Source organism: Calidris pugnax, unplaced genomic scaffold (assembly GCF_001431845.1).
Source record: "Calidris pugnax isolate Ruff unplaced genomic scaffold, ASM143184v1 scaffold44, whole genome shotgun sequence".
Classification (NCBI taxonomy): domain Eukaryota; kingdom Metazoa; phylum Chordata; class Aves; order Charadriiformes; family Scolopacidae; genus Calidris; species Calidris pugnax.
In genome coordinates, this window is record NW_015094506.1 from 48,470,907 (window position 1) to 48,492,388 (window position 21,482).

The 21,482-nt window shown below is 36.3% G+C and overlaps 1 protein-coding gene across 2 annotated transcripts in view; it reads right to left on the minus strand.

The window, feature by feature from the left end:
• Nucleotides 1-21,482, minus strand: part of CACNA2D1 (calcium channel, voltage-dependent, alpha 2/delta subunit 1) — a 376,039-nt gene that overhangs the window by 172,141 nt on the left and 182,416 nt on the right. The gene's annotated exons all lie outside the window — the stretch shown is intronic.

Consider the following 21,482-nt stretch of genomic DNA (forward strand, 5'->3'; position numbering starts at 1 on the left):
ACATGTAATAATTTGAACTGAATCTTAAATATGAATACTATATATCTCATTTTTTCACTCTGTAGATTATACAGTAAATCACAAATTCTAAAATGATATCACTAATATACATTTCATAACTAAATTTTTGAGAAACAGTGGTGCATATCTATACAAAGAAAGGAAATTGACCATTCTTAGAACTTCTGTTTGACATCAGTTTTGTTCCTTGGGTTTGTTTTTTTTTTTTTCAATAATAAGTCTTGATGCAATCTCATACTCTCCTGGCTACAGATGCCTGGCTGGAAAGGTTCCCAAAAACTCAGGTGCCCATCTGCCTGTCTTAGGTTCCCATCCTCTCTCACCTGCCTGCTCTCCAGCTTCCTGATTCCCTCCAATCCATTCAGTCATCTAGACTATTTTTTAAAAATTCTGAAAAGCAGAGGATTTCTCTAACTTAGCTGCAAAAATTGCATGAAGCGTGGAAATCAAGGAAGTAGCACAGACCAAATGGGAGGTTGCAATGTCTTCACCTGGCTCAGCTGCAGCTTGACCAGGAGGCTCCATGGCATGAGTAGACTGCCACTTGCATCAGTAATAAATCAACTATGATACCATATCATTATTCAGGCTGGCAATTTTAGGCAATTATAGTGATATATTTAATACTACAGAGTCATCAGTTTTTGAAAATGTATTATGCTTGAAAAATAGTGCTGACAAAGAAGCACCTCTCTGGTCAACGTGTGGTGAGGTTATTCTTTATATACTGCCAATGTGTCTGTTATCCCCTAACAAAGTATAGACAGATAAGTTTTAAATTACCCACAAAGTAACCTAATTCAACTGCATGTGTTTTCTCATCTGCTCCATCACTGTCTTACAGACAAATATCACACTAAGTATAGGTTCAAATATTGCCTGAAGTAAGCAGCAGTCTCAGATGGGTTTCAAGGAGGTGGTTTCCTTCAGAAATACAGAAGGCAGAACTCATGTAACCAGTGACATCCACTGATTTCCACAACACAGCAGTGTTGAACTCATCACCCCAGGCTGACTTCACAGTCAGTGAGGAGAAACGGGCACTTTTAGAGTGCAATTCGTCTCATCTCAATTAGACACTATTTTCCCATGACATGAATCATGCTTTAGAATTGCCTTCTGCCCAGCGACTATAAAGGCAGCCCTAGGGCAATTCGCCCAGATGGAGAAGTCTGCGACACAGCTGTCCAGAATTAGGTGAGATGAATCTCACAATACAAGGCTATTAAACTTCTGGAAAAAAAGAAGGTAGGTACTAATTTTGAATGCTTGTACGCAGCATAGATACTATATCTTGTGTTAAGAAGTTGAACTTGCTACTTAGTACTTAACCCCACTCTGGTGGATGAGACAGAAGGCAAAGCGTAACTTCTAATACTCAAAGAAAGGGATAATCTTTATTCTTTAAACAAACGTTTTTCCAGGTATATCATGGCATTAAATAATCTAAATGGATAAAATGTGCAAATTACCCCAAAATATTCTGCTCCTTGGAATACCTAAGACCACATGGTGCCTTCTACTTTCACGTGTGGTATTATTTTCATTAATAATTCCAGTGGACACAATGACCTGCCGTTATGGAGGTTGCCAGATGACTTATGAATATCATATTTGTGTATTTAGATGCTTTTATGACAGTAATGTTTCAGTTTTTGAATGTGGATTAGAAAACCAGGAAATACTTGTACAATGCAGTCTGAAATGTTTTGGTCCAGTATGCCACCCAGTATCTTACCAGAAAGTAAAACCATGTGTTGGGTCTGGCTGGGATGGAGTTAATTTTCCCCATAGCACCTGTGTTTTATGTTTGTAGCTAGAAAGGTGTTGATAACACACCAGTGTTTTGGAAGTGCTGCCAAAGCACCAAGGCTGGCTCTCCAAACACCTCCTCCAAAGGCCAGTAGGCAAGAGGGGATATAGCCAGGACAGCTGACCCAAGCTGACCAAAGAGATAGTCCATACCATATGATGTTGTACTCAACAATAAAATCTAAGAGAAAGGAGGAGGTGAGGGAGGCTTTTGTTATTAAGGTGTCTGTCTTCTGGAGCAACTGCTACATGTATAGTGGCCTTACTTCCCAGGAAGTGGCTGGACATCACCTGCTGATGGGAAGTATAGAATAAGTCTTTTTCTTTTCCTTTGCTTCCATGCATGGCCTTTGTTTTTCTTTAATGAATCGCCTTTATCTTGACCCATAGGTTTTCTGTCATCCTATTTTCTCCACCCTCTTCTGCTGGGCAGTGGTAGAGGGGGCAGGGACAGAGACAGCTTGGTGGGCACCTGGTGGCCAACCAAGGTTGGCCCACCACAAACCATAATAACTTACTTAGAAATGTACAAACTGGAGCACAGTTTATATCATGTTTATCAGTAACAGCTTATGTCTACTACGATTTTGAAATGACATGGCATTATGATAGCTTCAGACAATGTAATTTGGCTCAATTTTTACATAGGTTTTTGGTGGGCTTTTTTTTTTCTACATTATCACACTTGACTCCCCCCGACCTGGAATGCTATACATTAAGCAAACTCTATAGTTCTTTTCACAAGTTATCTTTTGGCTTCACGCTGTTCAAAGTAATGAGTTTGTCTAATTCTACAAATGCAATCTCAGCAATCAATCGTTCATGCGGGAAAATTTCTCACCTGCCTGAAAGCCATTTGATTTAAAAAAAAAAAGACCCTAACATTCTTATTTCTGAAATTAGTATCAATGTCTACAAATTCTCGATGCTTTCACGGAATAATTCAGAAAAGAATTGGGGACCATCAAGGCACATTATTACAAAAAACCACTGTAATGGCTGGGTGCCATAAGATTTCTTCCAACTAATTTTCCATAAGAAATATTTGTGAGGGAGGGGGTATGATAAAAGAGAAAGAGAGTAGACTGTAAGGTCCATCCTAGCAAGTCTTGCACAGAAATTTTCATACTACAGGTTTATTACATTTTTGATGGAAATTCCTGAAGCATCTGAACATAAAATTAACATGTTTCTTCTGCTTGGTATTTCAATTTCATTCCAAGTAACAGATACTAGCTTTCCTCCTCTCCCATCACTCATGGGCTATGGAAGAAGCTTCAAGTCCACTGCCAAAATTTGACTAAACTTTGTTGAAACTGAAAAGGTTTAAATAATCTGCCCAAACGCTTTAAACTTTGAAACACAAAGTCTGTTTCCCACAATTCTAACAGCACATACACCCAGCCCCTCGAAAAAATGGCTATGATGAAGACTGGATCTATAATTCTTCCTACCAATATTCCATGACACCAAAACATAAAATTTAATCTAAAACCTCTTCAACCATGTTTTTCTCAATTTAATTGATTCACTTCTCCAGCTGAATTGCATTTTATATCTAACTCTGCAGCCTTGATGGGGGGCAGTGGATCTATCAGAACTTGATAAAATAACCTAGAAGCCTTTGCATCCCAATTGTTGACTTTTCCTGGGTGTATTTTGTGATGTGCAACTCTGATATTGAATCAATGCATCCATCTACCTCCCCAAAGCCAGAGACAACAAATGAAAAATTCCTTTAAAATTTCTGAAGTTTCCTTCACAGAGAGTTGATTTTTCTATTATATCTACAGGTGTCTGTGCTAGTTCTGCACACAACAGGCAACTATCAGAAACATTACAGGCAAATAAGTTTGCACTCAGTTGGGCCACTGCATCCTGACCAGCAAGACTAGTGCTGTGCCAGGCCTTACACATCCGATGTTTATAGTGGATCCTTCTGTATAAAGTAAAAACCATTTAGTTTTCACTTGCCAAATTAATGAATTTCAAGTAACCTACATCTAAACTAGAAAAAAAAATTATTAATTATTTTAGTCTGGTATTTCTATCAAAAGCCTGACAGATTGTGGCATTGGTTGGTCCAGTTTTAATATCCAGTTAAGCTTTGTTTTCAGGAAAGTAGCAAATGACATATTTTGAAGGAAAGTAATCCAGCATGTGAATATAATTAAAATCCAACTCCAACCAATTTCTCTCTCAAGTCAGGAGCTGAAATGCAATCAATACTGGCACCGGAAAATCCCACAGGAGACAGTGGCTGAAGATTAATTTTCTATCTATTCAAACCTGGCCTTCACTTATTGAATTACATTGTTACCTACCACTGACAGTCAGCAAAATAACTCACTCATTTCTCTACAATGAATCTCCAGACCAATTTCTCCCTCCCTTGTGAGGCAGATAAAATCCATTTCTCTTTTCAGTTCACATTTGTGCCATTTTAAGCCTTTTTTTTTTTAATAAATAAAGTATTTTTTCATGTGTCTACCGTTCACCATCAGAATAAAGGGAAATTGATATAGCAGCTAAAATTCAGGTAAAGTGGGTTCTTCTGTAGCTATTCTTTGTGATCTTGGATAAATCACTTCTGGCATGATCTAAAATAAACTGGAGGTTACTTTCTGGCTTTTGGAAGCCAAATACATGGCAGAAATAATGCCACTTTTCTCTCATGGGCCTTGTGAACAGAAATTCATGTACATGAATGTACATGAGGTAACTGGAAGGTTTGTGCCCAGAAGTATCACTGAAAGATGCTTATAGAAAAAGGAAACAATAATTAAAACAAAATAAATCAAGGTCATTTCAAGAAACTCCAATGTAGTTTGGCTGCCCATTCCACTGCAGCCAAACATATCCCGATTACTTTCCGTAGCAATCAGCTACTTTTCATCATTGCAGCCATAGGAGGAAGAGTGGATTTTGTACCTCTACTAGTAAATTTTCATTCAATTTAAAAATACTGGTTACTGTAGAAATGAGAACTATTTTTTCTGCAAATATAAAACATATTGGTTTTTGCTTCCTGCAGCTGGTGAAAACTGAAGATCAGAAAAGTGATATTAATTACAAAAATCCCATTGATGAAACACACAAAACCCCACAACCAAACTGAAGCAATCTTCAGCTGTTTTCTGATGGCAGATTCTTGTCAGGAACAACACAGAAGTTGCTCAAAGAATCAGAACAAATTTAGCATCAGGGCAAAAGAATAAAAGGTAGATTCCTTTTTTTTTTAATTCCTGGACCAATATCTAGAGACTGTGTTTTGTATAAAACCTCACTGTCTCTATTGATGCTATTTTAGAGAATGAATGTGGAGATGCAATTAGAATTGTCATGGTGCTGGGGACATCAAAATTCTTGCACTGTCTCTCCTTGCAGATTTCCAAAGATCTTATATTTTCATCTCTAGATTCCTGCCTCTTTTTCATTTCTGAATATCTATTGACATTTCTAAACATAGTCTCACTGCCTAGGCTAAAAGAATTTAGTCCACTCCCAGACCTACTCTGTAGAAATGAATGTTATCATTACAAAACAAGCACAGAATTTTTCCTACTTTCAGTTCCTTAGTCAAAATCAGTTTTGATGTCCTGTTGGAGTTTTTTTCCTCCCTAAGGAAAGTAATCCAGTAGAACTATATATGCAGCTCCTCCAACACTGCTAGTGGCCCTGCTAAAACCTTACAGCTGGCCCTGCCGTGGAGAGTAAAACGAAATGTTGCTTGAAGCGCAGGGCTCAGCCATACGCCTGCAGCAAGCAAAGGATGGAAACAGTGCTTCTAAGGACAAGATAGAGGGAAATTAATATTGAAGAGGCAGCAAGAACACATTTCTAATACCCACAGCACTTTCATAGCATTTTAGATAATGTCATGTGCATTGCCTTCTGATAACTTTTTTTTGTTTGTTTCCTTTTTGATAGATGTGTCTTTCCAGCTGTGGGAAAGCTGTCGAGTGCATTTAGGCGGTTGTGACAGAACTGCAAACAGTTTACTTCATTCTTGTTTGTGTGTCAGTGGGGGACTGTGATCTTCATTCAGCTACACTAAGATTTTAAGTAAAATTACATCCCTCTGTCTACTCCTAAGGACAAAAGTCTACCAAAAGAATTATAAATAAAATAAGAATCATAGAATGGTTCAGGTTGGAAGGGACCTTAAAGATCATTGAGTTCCAAGCCCCCTGCCATGGGCAGGGCACCTCCCGCTAGAGCAGGTTGCTCAAACCCCATCCAGCCTGGCCTTGAACATTTCTAGGGATAGGGCAGCCACAGCTTCCCTGGGCAGCCTGTTCCAGTGTCTTACCACCCTCACAGTAAAGAATTTCATCCTGATATCTAATCTAAATCTCCCCTTTTTCAGTTTAAAACCATTTCTCCTTGTCCTATTGCTTCATTCCCTGATAAAGAGTCCCTCCCCCCAACACAAAATTTTCATATATCCTAAACATAATAGTGTTTTCTTTTTGTTTGTATCCCAACCTGTTCACAAAATTCACTACTTCATGAGCTTGGTTTTGTGAATAAATGAAACCTTGATGTAATCAATATAAGGTCTTGGAAGTCTGGGGACGTATTTTCAGTAGGGCCTGTTGCGATAGGACAAGGGGTACTGGTTTTAAAGGAAAAGAGGGTAGATTTTTACTAGATAAAAGGAAAAATTTTTTTACAATGAAGGTGGTGAAACACTGGCACAGGTTGTCTAGAGAGGTAGTAGATGCCCCATCCCTGGAAACATTCCAGGTCAGGTTGGACAAGGCTCTAAGCAACCTGATCTAGTTGAAGATGTCCCTGCTTGTTGGACTAGATGACCTTTAAAGGCCCCCTCAAACCCAAATTATTCTTTGATTCTATGAAAATCAGGCTCTCTTGTAGCATTTCAGTGAATTACACTTCACAGAAGTAAATAAAAAGGATTGGGTTTTCCTAATTTCTTCAGGTGGAGAGAGTTTCAAAACAAAAATTCATGTTTCTGGAAATCATTTTCTATTTGAAAGAGTTGAAATTACATCTATGAATACACCTTAAATACCATGACCCAGGGAATTATAGTTTCTTGTAAATAATAAAACTATTTTTTTAGTTTCTGACAAAAACAAACATTATCAATTATAAGAAATCATTTGGCAATAAGCTAAAAACCCCCTAAGACAAAAAGATAGTAATAAAGGAATTAATGAAAATTATAACAGCAATTCTTTTGAACTTCTAATGATTACACAAGCATTTTTCATCCACGTTATGAAAAAAAATGCTAAAAAGACTGACGCTATTTTTTTTTTTTTAAATCATATCCACAGGACCTATTCTTGCATTTTGTGGCTAGGCTTACAAATCATTACATAAAACTTCTATACAATTTTGCAGGTAGGAAACTGGCAGAAGCAGCCTGTTTTCAATAAAGTGATGAACAATTATCCAGATAGAAAAGGTAGTTAGCATCTGGCTGGTCAAGTATTAAAGAAGGAATTCCATGGTAAATCAGTGGTTCAAATAGGACAGAACACATCAATACGTCATGTTAAAAATTAAAATCTGTGTAACTAATACTTTTTCCATAGGAAGTGGAGTACACACATGCTCAGATTTACTCTTTTAAACTGAAGAATTCAGATTCCTACCAAACTTACTAAATGGAATTTGTTATTCCATTTTTAAGCCTTGATCTTCTTGTTCCTTCATCCCCTTGATGTTTGCTTGAAAACTGATAGTATAAGTTGCCTGAGTCAGTCTGTTCCTGCAACTAATGCCCACTGAGCTCAGGGAGACCACCTGCTTGCAACCACGGCTCCAAAGCAAGCAAGCCACGATGCATGTGCCTCTGATTTGAAAAGGCAAAGAAGAGACTCTATTCTGTAAGTGTCACAACAGGGTAAGGCCAAGGAGGTTAGATTGGGTGGCAGGATGAGGGGCTGAAAATCTGATATCTCCTAAGCATATTAGTAATTAACAGAATTTATTTTAAAGATCTATGCTAACAGATTGTCTTTCCTAAAACTGACACAAAATTTTAGTGAGTTTAGTGGGCTGAAACCTTGATTTCTTATTTAATAATCAGAAAAGAAAGGAAAGTTATGTTCTTTTCTCATTATTACATGTTACAGCTGACCTTCACAGCAAAGCTGAATAAAGTCTGCTGTTGTAGCATCGGTATGTAAAAATTCATCTTTGTCCTCTCTTATTTTCTCTTTAATACAATGTCAGGTAAAATGAAATATTTATTTTAAATATTTAAGCACATAAGATAGATAAGGCATATTTATCTTCCTATAAGATGTTTGCTACTTCTTTCCCACCCTTTAACTCATGAGAAGCCTTTGCCAATCACCAGAGCGTTTCAAGGGTGATGGGGAGCTGCCTCATAATGACATCGGCACATTTGGATCAATCCCATCTGATCCCATTGACTTGTGTATGTCTGACATTCTTCAGTGGTACCTAAATCTATCTTCTGCTGTTGTAGGAATCGCTTCTTTCTGATGGCTCCCAGGCTAAGGCACCCGGCAGACTGAGGCAAAGAAGGCACCAAGTTCCTCATCCTCACTACATCCTTAACCACAAGGTCTGTTCCCTTTGAGAAGTTTCTTTAGCTTTCCTTTTGATATCATTGTACTTAAAGAAGTACTTCTTGTTGCTCTTTATGTTCCTCCGCAATAAAAACCCCAGATGAGATTTCACTTTGCCAATTGTATCTCTCCCCCCCTTGAAGGTTCAGGCAACATGTCCATAACCCTCCTAGGTCATACATCCTGGTCAGAAGTTCAGGAGTCATGATGTGTAGTAACCCATTTTGAACCTCTCAACTTGATTCCCTTTTACATGCAATGATGGCTTGGAAAACTCGGGAATTTAGGACTAGGGTGTTCACTAAGAGCAATTTTTCTGCCTGCCCTTAAGGGACTGTGTATTGGACAGAACTGCCTACTTCAATATTGACTTTGATAGTGGTTTGACTGGCTAAGATGATGTCATTAGTCAACACTAGAAATATTAGAATAAAAGCACATCTTACTCTAACCGATTAAAATGTTACAAGCAGTTCAGAAAAGACCAGTGAATTATTAAAAAAAATCTTTTAGAATTCATAACCTCCTTCAAATTATTGTAGTCATATCACCCTAGAGTAATCAAACATGTAACAAAATAAATAAAAATATCCATTGTTGACAAAGTCTCATAGAATCTTTGGTCATCTACAATTTCAGCACCAAAATGTACTCTGGATAATTTACATTTTTCATACATCATCCAATTAAATTTCAAATTAGAGATGGTTCTACTGTTTATTGGAATAAATTACACTGCCTAACTTTTACCACCCTCATATCTGATTAAAGATCATATCCCTGAAGAATAAGAACTGTTAAATCATCTTATTGCTTCATTGGGAATTAGTTATAATACCCACTGAATTTGAACATTTAATTAATTTCATTTTTTCATCTGATGCAGTTGTCTTTGCCATGCTTTTCTAAGCCATCAACTGATCCTGTTTCACAGCACATTCTTATCTTCAGTCATACTGGTTAGGTCCAGATTTTGTACATCCTGCAGCATACTAATTGGTTATTGCTTTTTCTTCTAAATTTGTACCATCTTCCATGTCAATAAGAACATTAATAGCTGTAAAGCCCTGCTTTGAGAAGGAAGTTGGAATGCATGGCCTCCAGAAGCCCTCCTAATCTAATTTTTTCGTGTGATTCTCTGAGTTAACACTAATGGGGCTCAAATCACTATACAAACATCACTTACTAATTCATCCTGATATAGATATAATGCAGCTTTTTACTAATTAAATGACAGCTGTATCGAGGTAGATAAAAGTGGTAGGTAACACTAAACCACCCACTGACTTCTGGGTTACACGCGGACCATAGACTTTCTCGACATATTAAATACCATATAATTTAAGTAAACTGCCATAACACTATGTAAGACTATTTATATGTTTTTTAAAACTGCTAATATGGTGAAAACCAAACAATATAATAAATTAGAAGAATAGCATTCACAGAGACTGAGGGAAGTTTTAGAAAGATATTCTGCCCGAGAAGAGAAACAGATTACAGGGGGAAAAAAAACAACAAACCCATCCAAGAAGTGAAAGGGAAAGAAGAAACAGGTCAACCTTTAGATGTTGAAATAACTAAAAAAATAGTCTGAAAAAGAAAATAGCTTTGTAAAAGGTCAGCTGAAACCCAGTTCAAAAGCTTAAGGGTCTGAACAATGTGATTCCCCACTGGATCAAAAATTATTTGCAACACACACCATAAAGAAGAGCTGAAAGAGAAGCTGTAATCCACCCTTTCACGTACCAATGCTAAAATCTCTGAGAGACTTCAAGTCTCAAGGCAAAAGCAGAAGCCCAGATGGCCTTTCATAGCCATGTGGGCAAGAAATGTCTCTGAAGCTAAACCCCAAATTGCCTCCTACTCAGCTCTACTCAAGGCAGGACTCAAGTACAGAACTACAGAGTAAAAGACCTTGCATAAAATGAGAGGCTTCAGTTCTGAAGCTCTGCTGCTTTGCCATACTTATAGCAAGTACTGCAAACTACATGTGTTAACGAAGAGAACTGCAGGAAAGGATAACCCTGGATACAGTAAGAAATCCTTATACTTCCTGGTCATTCACTTATAAACACTACAAATGAGATGTTTTATATTAGATACGGTTGTCTTCTTCAGTCTATTTTTTTTCATCTAGTCTCCAAAAAAAATAACAGGGACAGAGCACGTTGAAAATGGGTATGTGGAAAAGTCAGGGGGAGGGACTCAGATTTTTGCAGGTGATATCAGCCAATTCAGAAATACCATCATTTGCAGAGTCAGGGGTAGGGCAGGAGTAGGTGAGGAACTGCATTTCAGATCATTTACACTACAGGGAACTCCCTGAAAATCCCCAAACAGTGTATTATTTCCTGTTTGAGGATATACTCAGAATCATAAACCACTGTGAAAGCATCTCCAAGAAAGCCAATGTGGTATTATGTCTCCTAGGTAAAGCAGCATTTCATGTCATCTGAGGAACACAAAACTACATATTAATCTCCCAATCAACTAATAATAATTGTATACACTTCCCAGAGTGGAAATTCCGGAGTGTCTCCTTTGCCACATACACAATCTGAATATTAAAGCCAATTTTATAATATCAATATTCCTAATCTCAACCATACCTCTGATGAAGGGTTCAATTGGTCATTTATTTAATCTGAGATATTAGTAAGCAGTATATCAGCAGAACCACAGAGGACACACCTATCAGCACATTTCCATTCTTGTTTTTAACTTAAACTTGAAAACACAAGTCAAAGATTTTGGTGATCTAGCTATCTTGAGTCTTGATAGTAAATCTTATGAAAATATTATAAGTGCTCTATTGCAGTTTTCTTGATCTGCTTTACAATTTTCAAAGCCTAGTTCTACCTTCACTCTATATGAAAGCATCACATTCAGGTATTTGGGATTTTTTGTACCACTTCAAAATCTCAGTGTGACCAGCATATTTCAAAGTGACGTGTGAAAACACTCATACAACATTGCTATCTATAATCAGGCAACAAAGTGCTCATTAAAAATTACTACTTCAAATACTAACATTCTATAACAAGTTCAGCTTTCGGTATTGCTTTTATTTACCAATAAAGAGCTACACTGCATTCACTGCAATTGTTATCACTCATGCATTGGATATTAGTAGGAAATATCCTGAAGGAAGAAATTTTCCATTAAGCTGATGAATCACTAGCTTTAGGGCTGAATTCTGATCTTTGGTGTGGCATAAACTTAGCCTCCATGGGGAGACTTCAAGCACTGCTTTTTTGTGCAAATTTGCCTTCAAGGTAGGATTCTCCACATTAAGAACATCCTCATCTTTTTTAGGACACTGACAACTACAGTTATCACTCTTGCCATTACTATTTCATAACTCTGTTCACAGGTAGGAGATAGCTTTGGGGCAGTCATATATTTCATTATCATGTATTTTTCATTGCAGCCTCGAACATATATTCATTTGGGAGAATAGACGACTTGCACAAATTTGAATAAAGGACTATAAACCTGACACTTAGTTTTTTAACCAGAATACTTTAAAAAAAAGAAAAAAAGTCCCCCTGCTCCCTGCGGCAATAGATCATTATAATTTCAATAGGAAGCTCAAAGGAATGCCTTTTCTCCCTTTGGGTTGGACTCAAGCTTACCTATAATGCCTTGAAATGGAAAGGCCTGACATGTTTTGCAGTGATAGTTGGTAAAAGGCACACATTTCCCCAGTGAACAATGCATAAAGTCTGGGTACTAAAGCACCAGCGTCAATCACACCCTCACCATCAGTTCTGATGCTCATTGTGCAAAGAATGGCATCCAAATCACACTGTTAGCAATTATAACACTGGATTCCAGACAGGAGAGAGGAAAGTGCACAGAAAAGACACTGGAGAATGCATTTTGCTGAAATTACTAAAAAATGAGAACAATATATCCTCTTGCATGAAAAGTATGAACAACAGATTTAAGGTCAAAGAAAATATATGGCTTTCCTGCTTACTCCTCCTCCCCGTATACTATAGATAAGATGTTTTGTGCTACCTTGTAACAGGATTTTTCTGTATCTTCTGTACCTACTTCTTTTTAGCCAGTTCACTTTCAAACATATTAATTCAAATGGAATTTTTTCAATGTATGTACAAAAGTAAGTATGTTCTATGAAATCTAGAATATAATAACTTAAAAGAGTAATATCTCTGAATATGTTGTATATTTCAGAAGCAGAGAACAGAACCTTGGAATACTCTCAGGAATAAAAAAGCACGACAACCAAGGAGCATTTTCTGAAAACAGAAATAGGTTGGGACATATACGGGTATCTATCAAGTTTTCCCCTCTTCATTTCATAAAATTTAAAATGTATTATAGGCTTAATTATTAATTCCAAGTACTACCAAAATATAGGTTAATACTCAATACATATTTTAATAAAAATGAAAACCTAGTTGAAAAGTATGACATTTATTACAGATTTGAAATTCCCGTTCTAATGAAACTTCTCTAAGGCTTTAAAAATGTTCCCTATGTGGTTGTATCAACAGTCCTACTCTGACAGTCTTTCATAATAGAAGATATAACTTATACAAACAAAAGTGCACTTTCTGTCTTATAGCTTAGGTCGGTCTAAGAGCAAATGACCCTGGCAAAAGGCCTCCCTTATCTCTAGGAAAAAAAAAAAAGTCAGAAATTTGTTGGTATAGCTAATATCCATTCCAGTGAGAAGGGGAAAAAACCTCCAAACAACCAACCTCAATAAAATCCACATCATATTGCCAAGAATCGGAATAATTCCATCACAGATACAGCCCCAGTTGTCAGTACAAATTCAAAATATCTCCATCAAACATCAATCAACTAAGATTTCAGTCTGTTTACAAATTTATCCATTAGCCCATTACAGTACCACGATTGGCTGAGAATGTACAAAAAAACCCATCTAAAACAAGTTCCAAGTGGTGTTTTCCAATTAAATTTTCACATGCCTAACTCTACAACATACCACCAAGAGATGTAACATTAAACAGAAAATATGAGAAATATATATGTCAATATCACAATATCATTTCATCAGATATCTGCAACATTTTCTCCTGCTGAAAAACCCTAGTAAGTTCAGAAAGTTTGGTTGGGGGGATGGTGGAGTAGAGAGGCAGATTTTTTTTTTTTTTTTTTTTTAAAAAGCCTTTCTAAAAAGTAGGGGAGGTGTGTCCTGTTTGAAAAAGTTCTCATCTCTCAGCTCACCATTTTAAAATGGGATACGGATTTAGTGGATGCAAAGAGAACAAGTTATAGCTTACCCACATTTCCCAATTAAGATTAGGGCTTGTTTGACTTCTTTTAAACACTTAAAAAAGAGGGGGCAAAATATATTACAATAATTTCCTATGTTCTCCATCTGATGTATTCCACTTTATATGCCCAGAATAGTGGCATGTTAGAACCCACCAGAAATTTTTTTGAATTGATGTCTACATTCACACCTAATCTTCCTTTCTTAGTTTTACAAGTTTTCAACTTGATGCAGATATATTTTTTTCTGCATCACTATTTTATAAAAACTTGACAGCTGCCTTTATGCTGCAGCTTTAAACTCAGAGCGCTAACATTTTGCATATTATTCTAAAGTAACAAGGCACCACTGCATTAGGAATGCTATCTAAACCACTTGACAAAAACTGCTTATCGGTTTCTCCCTGCAAGTTTTATAAAGCAATAAAAAACTGTTTTTCATGTTTAAAACAGTCATATGCATGCCCCAGATGATTGCTTCTCTCTGGTAGAATACACACATTGACTGTAGTCACAGAGTGAATTCACATTTTGTGCAGATACTTACTCCACAAAAGGACCCATAATTCTGGTGCCTTCACATTAATCCAGTAAAATAAAATCAACAGTGCTACCATCACTTAATACATGATTGACTGTACAAGAAGTCCAGTTCTGCTAGCCATGACTGTAGTCCAACATGGGGCTATATGAAGGAACTCTAATAAATCACTTGTGCTAACTAGGGACACAGCTCTTGCCAGGAGATGCAACCAGCTGCTCCCAATTAAAGCTTAATGAGTAAGACCTGCAGAGGAGCTGCAAACTTCCAATAAGGCACGGCTGGTTTCATGTTAAAGAAATGTTTGCTTGTTTGTAATATTTTGTAGTCCTGCCAGTTAAATCACTAAAAAATTTCAGTTTTCTCTTCCTTAGGCTGTTTTTGCTTGTGCAAGAAGGAGTTTATAAAACCATGACAACAAATTATATTGAAAGAAGGTAGAAAAGGAGTAAGATGCAAAGAGGATATGACAGAAATATTAAGGAAGAAATCAAGGAAAAATAAAAATTAAGCAATTGAGAAAATTAGTGCAGAGTGAAGAGCTGAATTACCTGACTATGTGGACACAGAAAAATTAGATTTAGAAAGGTTCTATAAAGAAGATGTGCAATCACTTGAAATAAAATGGAGACTGGTACAAAAAAAAGAGGAAAAAACTGAACAGTGAAGCAAAGATGACTGTAAACAGGGTGAGGTACAAAGGACAAGAAGAGAAAACAGGCAAAGCAATATTAAAACTTATAGGAAAGGGCATCTTAATGTGGTACCACTCAGTTGTCCAATAAAAGCAGTGCAGCATTTGTCCAGAGTCATAAGACACAAGCGTTTGACACCTGCAAATTAAAGTGCATGACACAGACTGCAATATATCAAACTGAAAGGGTTCTAGGGAATAGGACAGTGAATGAAAACCTGAGACCTGTATTAAATTACAAGTTTGGCCGTTATCTTCCCATGAGATATGAAAAATGGGAATATAATACCTCCTACCTTGTTGTGAGGATAAAACTCATTAATTATCATGAAGTGCTCACACATTATGGTGCTGTGGGGGAAATAAGCAGGCAGAATCTAATTGCTGTTGTAGGATAAAGAGTACGGAAGGTATATTACTGATTGATGGACTAAGGGGTTACAAATTGATTGTTTTATCTGAGAGACTGAGAAATCCAAAGGCCAAAGAATGATTGGTCTTCTCGTGCTTTTTTCTTTTTTTTTTTTTTTTTTAAGTCCAAGCAAACACAGCCATTAGATTCAGAAAGGCCCATCAGGACAGCAAATGAAAAATGAGAGAGAAGGATCTCCTGAATGCAGTACATAAACAGGAAGACTGAAAGCAAACTATAGTGCAGTGTATTAACATACACCAGAAAAAATACACAGAATTTAAGTTTGATGACTGTTCTTCTGCTAAAGGTATAATTTTAAAAGGATGAGTGGAGAAAAATAAAGACTGGCAGGCAGGACATGTGAGATTAATCTCTTCTAATTCAGCAACATCTAAAAGTTAAGATCTAAAAGTGTCCATTATAGGAAGCTGGTCAACAGAGAGAAGCACGCAGCCAGAAGTGATTCAGCTGACTTTAGTCACCTATCTCAAAATAAACGGAACGACTCTCTAGTGGTTTCCACTGTTACTAGCTTAGATATCTAATTTTAATAAATAAATTTTGTCTAGTAATTATTCCTACATGTACTGAAAGAGAAATTTAATATCATGCCCTGTGATAAAATGAAGGCTCATAGCATGGAAGAGAAAAAAATACAAACTTGTTAGAGACAGCAAAGAATGGATGACAAAAGCAGTTTTACTGGCCAGTGCTTCAGAGATGATTCTGTTAAAATCTCTCTATATAAAAAATAATGCCACCTAAGTCCTCTCAAGCATTTTTTCAGGCAGGAGCAAGGCAGAGGAGTCTGTGGTGTTTACATACATAGTTGAGACCTGAATGCAAGTTTTCTCAAAAAATCATATAATATTATGTCACTCACCATCTTATCCTTATTGCTGCTTCTTTCAAGTTATATTACTGATCACAATGACAGCACAGGCCCAAAAACACTCAATGTGTTTTATCAAAACATATTTAACTGATTCTTACCACCTTAACAAGATGGAAATCATCAGTAAGCATATCCACAACATAGCCCCAACAAAGTGCTACAATTAGAATACAAATTTTTCTTGGCTTCCTAATCTGCATTTATCTAATCAGTCTCAACTTTACTGATGAAAGAAAAGAATTGCTACATTTTGAATTTTTTAACAAATATTTGCATAAAAATTTTAACAGTGAAAAACTCAAGACACATGAGAGTTCTTTAGGAGATGCATGTTACTGGTTCCTGAAATACTGGGCCTTTTAAAGGGATCCAAATCTGCATGTATAATTTGCAACTCTGAATTTTTTTTTTTCTATAATATAAATGAGATTTATTGCATTTAATAAGAGTAAATACTAATATTGCAGCTGAAGAAGGATAATGTTTAGCATCATTATGAAATATTCACCTTTTCTAAATAGCAAGAATTTCAGAACCATAGAATCATTTAGGTCAAAAAAGACCCTTAAGATCATAGACTTGAACTCCTAACTTAACACTGGCATGTTACACTAAATCATGTCCCTAAGTGCCACATCTACATACCCATTAAATACTTCCAGGGATAGCGACTCAAATATTTCCCTGGGCAGCCTGTTCCAATGCTTGACAACCCTTTCAGTGAAGAATTTTTTTATAATATCATAAAATGGTTTGGGTTGAAAGGGACCTTAAATATCATCAAGTTCCAACCCCCCTGCCATGGGCAAGGACACTTTCCACTAAATCAGGTTGCTCAAAGCACCATTCAGCCTGGCTTTGAACACTTCCAGGGATGGGGCCTTCACAACTTCTCTGGGCAATGTTTGACAGTGTCTCACCACTCTTAGAGTAAGGAATAGAGTAAAGAATTTCTTCCTAATATCTAATCTAAATCTCCCCTCTTCCAGTTCAAAACTGTTACCCCTCATCCAATCACTACACTCCCTCATAATGTCCCTCCCCATCTCTCCTGTAGGCCCCCTTCAGGTCCTGAAAGGACACTATAAGGTCTCCCCAGAGCCTTCTCTTCTCCAGGCTGAAGAACCCCAACTCTCTCAGCTTGTCTCCACAGAAGTGCTCCAGCCCTCTCATCATCTTCAGGGCCCTCTAAAGCTCCCCTGGCATAGCTTGAGGCCATTTCCTCTTGTTCTATGGCTTTTACTTGGGACAAGAGACCAACCCACACCTCACTACAACCTTCTTTCAGGTAATTGGAGAGAGCAAGAAGCTCTCCCCTCAGCCTCCTTTTGTCCAGACTAAACAACCCCAGTTCCCTCAGCTGCTCCTCATAAGACTTGTGCTCTAGACCCCTCACCAGATTCATTTCTCTTCTTTGGAGTATGTCTCTCTAGGATGAAGAAATACAGCCGTTAGCAGATATGCTGAACCAACAAGGTATCAGTAGCTGAGGTATCTGAGACTGCTGCTCTTTTAATGGTTTATTTAGAACTCCTGGGGAATTTTTTAATTGTATCTCCTGAAATCAAAACATTTGTTCTGATCAGCTAGCGACAAAAACTTAAATGACTGACAGAAGGCACACACTCTCAAACAACCAGAGCTTGTAAATACTGAACTTTCTTAGTATCTTTTCCTTTCATATTGTTTCATAAACTTAGAAATAAATAAAGAAATTAGAAGCAAAATAAAACAAAGAATTTTTTTTCCCTTCTCCCTCTTTAACCTTTTGATTTGAGGACTGTTATGAAGGAAAGAAAAATAACTACTTCAATACTTATAGCCCTATAAACATGCTGGCAACTCAAACAGAACCACAATCTTAAAGCTATATTTTAATATTTTACAAAGTTCATATAGTACAGATCTCCAAAACATTGTAGTTCACGCCATGCATAAGTTACAGTGATATCCACTTCAAATCCTGCTCCTTCTGCTCTTATGTATAGTTTAATAATTCACATGGAATGTGCTGCTTAAACCAAGGATCTAAAGAATTGTACTAGACATTGGTAACTGCTATTGAGCTGTGCAACCTGGCTGAACTTTTCTCAATAAAAAAGTGAGAAATTAAATCAATCAGGTTTGCACAGACAATAATTAAAATTAAAGAGTCTGAAATAACTCTAGCTTGTATGCTAAAAAAAAAAATAAACTTTTCGTGCTATAAAAGACAGAAAAGTTAGAGAAGTCTCCAGTCCTAGGATTTAAAACTTTTCATTGTGATTCAAATAATTTCAAAATAATAACTTCAGCTGGTATTGAGTTTTGGTAGTGTACTTTGTGCTGTTGATGCCATGTTATAGTGTTACTTGTTTCTTGACAGATAGGCCCTGACTCACAGGAACTATTCTTACCTCAATAATAAAGGTTACTACAAACTTCATTCCAAGAGTTTAAAAAGGCAGAAATAAAACTGTCCCAGAAATTTAAAAAGACATCTGGTGGAACAAACTCTTTTTTTTCTGGACATAAAGAAATCCTGAGGAAAGTCAATGAAAATAACAGTAAACTCTGGAACAGTATTTCCTTTCATGCCTTGCCTACACAATTTGGATTTGTGTTGTAGTAGTCACCTCAAGACATTTTCCAGTACGATGTAATCATAACAGATAAGGCAGACTCTTTTACTTCACACTATAATCTACCATCGCTGTATGGTATATTTAGATTCAAAATCCAATGTTTAAGCTTTGTGCTCCTGTTTGAAGTGACTAGCACCTTCAGCCCTAGTGACTTAAATCAGAAGAGACTAATGTCTTTCAAATTTTGGTTAGTTTTAATGGGTTTTACTTAAAACACACAAATTTTAAAACCCAGGACAGTAGCCTTGTTTGTTATATCTGAATTCCAGTACTCGTAACTCCAGATAAGCATATCAAATAGTTCTGCTTGACGTGATCTATGTACCTTCCTTAATTGCCTTACAGCAGAAGCATCAATTACAATAGTGATGCCATCAATCTCTAAAGAATACTTGATTAAAAAGTGCAAATGAAGCATGCTGGCAATTCTGATTAATACATTTACAACATTTTTTCTATGGTTTTATAAATTAAATCTATAATGAAGACAAGCAGTTGTATTATCTCAAGTGAAGGTGAGGATAACTTGTCTTGTCCCCAGAAGACATTAAGATTTTTAATAGTTAAAGCCCAATAGGAAACTTCAAACCATTTAAAGTAAGAGTTTTAGTAAAACCAGGAATTGAAACATCATACATTTTTTCTAAAACTTGGGACTGGATTTTCCATTTCCCCAAAGCTTATTACAGTGGTATGAGTGATCACAAAGTGCATGAAAGTAGTTATTCAGTTACATTTTACATCCGTTTTCCCCTCATGTAAAAAATTTCTCACAAAGAATACAGAATAAGATAATATGAGCTTGGAAAATAGGGCCAGAAAATGGTTCCTTCAGAGTAAAGTAAATTATTTACATTTATCATTTTGATTCTCCAGTCCTATGATTAAGATTTTATTACATTTCAAAAAGTGAATGATACTGCTGTCAGGATCTTTTTTCTCCCAGCATATTGCCAGCCTGATCAGTAACTCAGACTGTGTAAGGGAAGACAGACTTTGAGAATTAGAACATAAAATATTATCTCACTCTTGAGGAAACTTTTGAACATTTCCAAGTTTCTTGGTTTTTTGCTTCTGCAAAATATTTAAATGCTAGTCTTAAAGTTTCATTATTGTTTTAAATCCCTTAATTTTCTGAGATTACAGGCAATGAAACAAAAAGAAATATTTTACTTACGTCATTCTGATCATCTTTTGCATTGTAATAGATTATATCATTATTCTGCAAGAGAAAGGAAAACAATTCCGTTAGTTTGAAAGTAGAGAATAAAGTTAATTAGAATAATTTGTACTAAAATGCATTTTTAAATAAACCTGCAATTCTTTATGTATTTTCTTTGGAATATGACAGAATCAGACCTTTGCTTGCTCTCTGTTTCATGTATTTTTTCCCATGCTCCTGTTTAACTGCATTCATTTAATGTTTTTTTTCCCTGGTAAGCTACATAAGTCACTCAAAAAGCTAGAAAAGTACAGACAAGGTTGGACAAAATCCAGAACTCATAAAAGACTTCTGTAAATTGTTTCTTTTACAGACATGATGATTTCACTATGCAATTAGGTGATTTATGCACCATGACATCTAGCAGGCAATAGTTACGACGACGCATGGGCATTGCTGAGTGGGTTAAGTATTTGTTGCACACACATCTATTGTTTTATTCACCTCCCACAGTGAAGACAAGACCTGGGAAAATACATCACAGGAGAGTCTGGCTGTTGTAGAGTGAAGTGGATCCAGGAAACTCTGTGGAAATCCCATTCCATGTAATCCAAGCAAAGCACTGAAGGAGAAGATTACTAGTTTCCATTGCAAAATCAGTCAGAAACTGCACTCAGTGTAAGTCTACAGTGGCTTGAAAGTGGGTATTTCCTATGGAACACGTTTTTGTTTTCTCTTGAAATATTTCTGAACCATTTAAAATCCTTAAAGATTTAGTCTCACTACAGTAGCTTTCCACTAAATATAATTGCTCTAATGTGCCCTTTATTTTTTTTTATACTTTTTTGAATGAAAGTAAGCAATTGTTAAGTGCATTCCCATTGCTCAAGTTTATTATATATCTTGTCACATACTTGCCTAATGCATAGGATATTTAACACGATCCTCTACACAGGTAATTTTTTTTGTCTACTTAAACAAAATGATTCTTTATTGAATCTCTAAATTGATTGAATCCCACATACGGTTTCTATCTACTTCTACTGGCTGAAACAGTATTTCTTAAATCACTTACGAAAGAACTATGTTTCAGAAACATAACACATTTATAAGTTGGTTAAAATAACACCCCCAAAATGAATATATAGATATGGGTTTTTGGCTATACATATCTTGTAGTTCTTTACTCTGCGTGGACATATTACCTATATAATGCACAAGCTAACACTGACATTGGTCATATCTCACTGCTCTTGATACACAGTCCTACAACATGCTAAACGCTGTACAGTTCACAAATTAGAGTCATGGATCAGTTATATCTTTAGAAGACAATTTTTCTTAACTTAACCACTTCTAGCCGACAAGGACAAATTGTTTTGTTACTCAAGTTACTCAAGTTACGCAAGTAGTTTAGCTATTTATTAACTTCTTGACACAAAGAATTTGAACTTTCCCACTGCTAAACATTT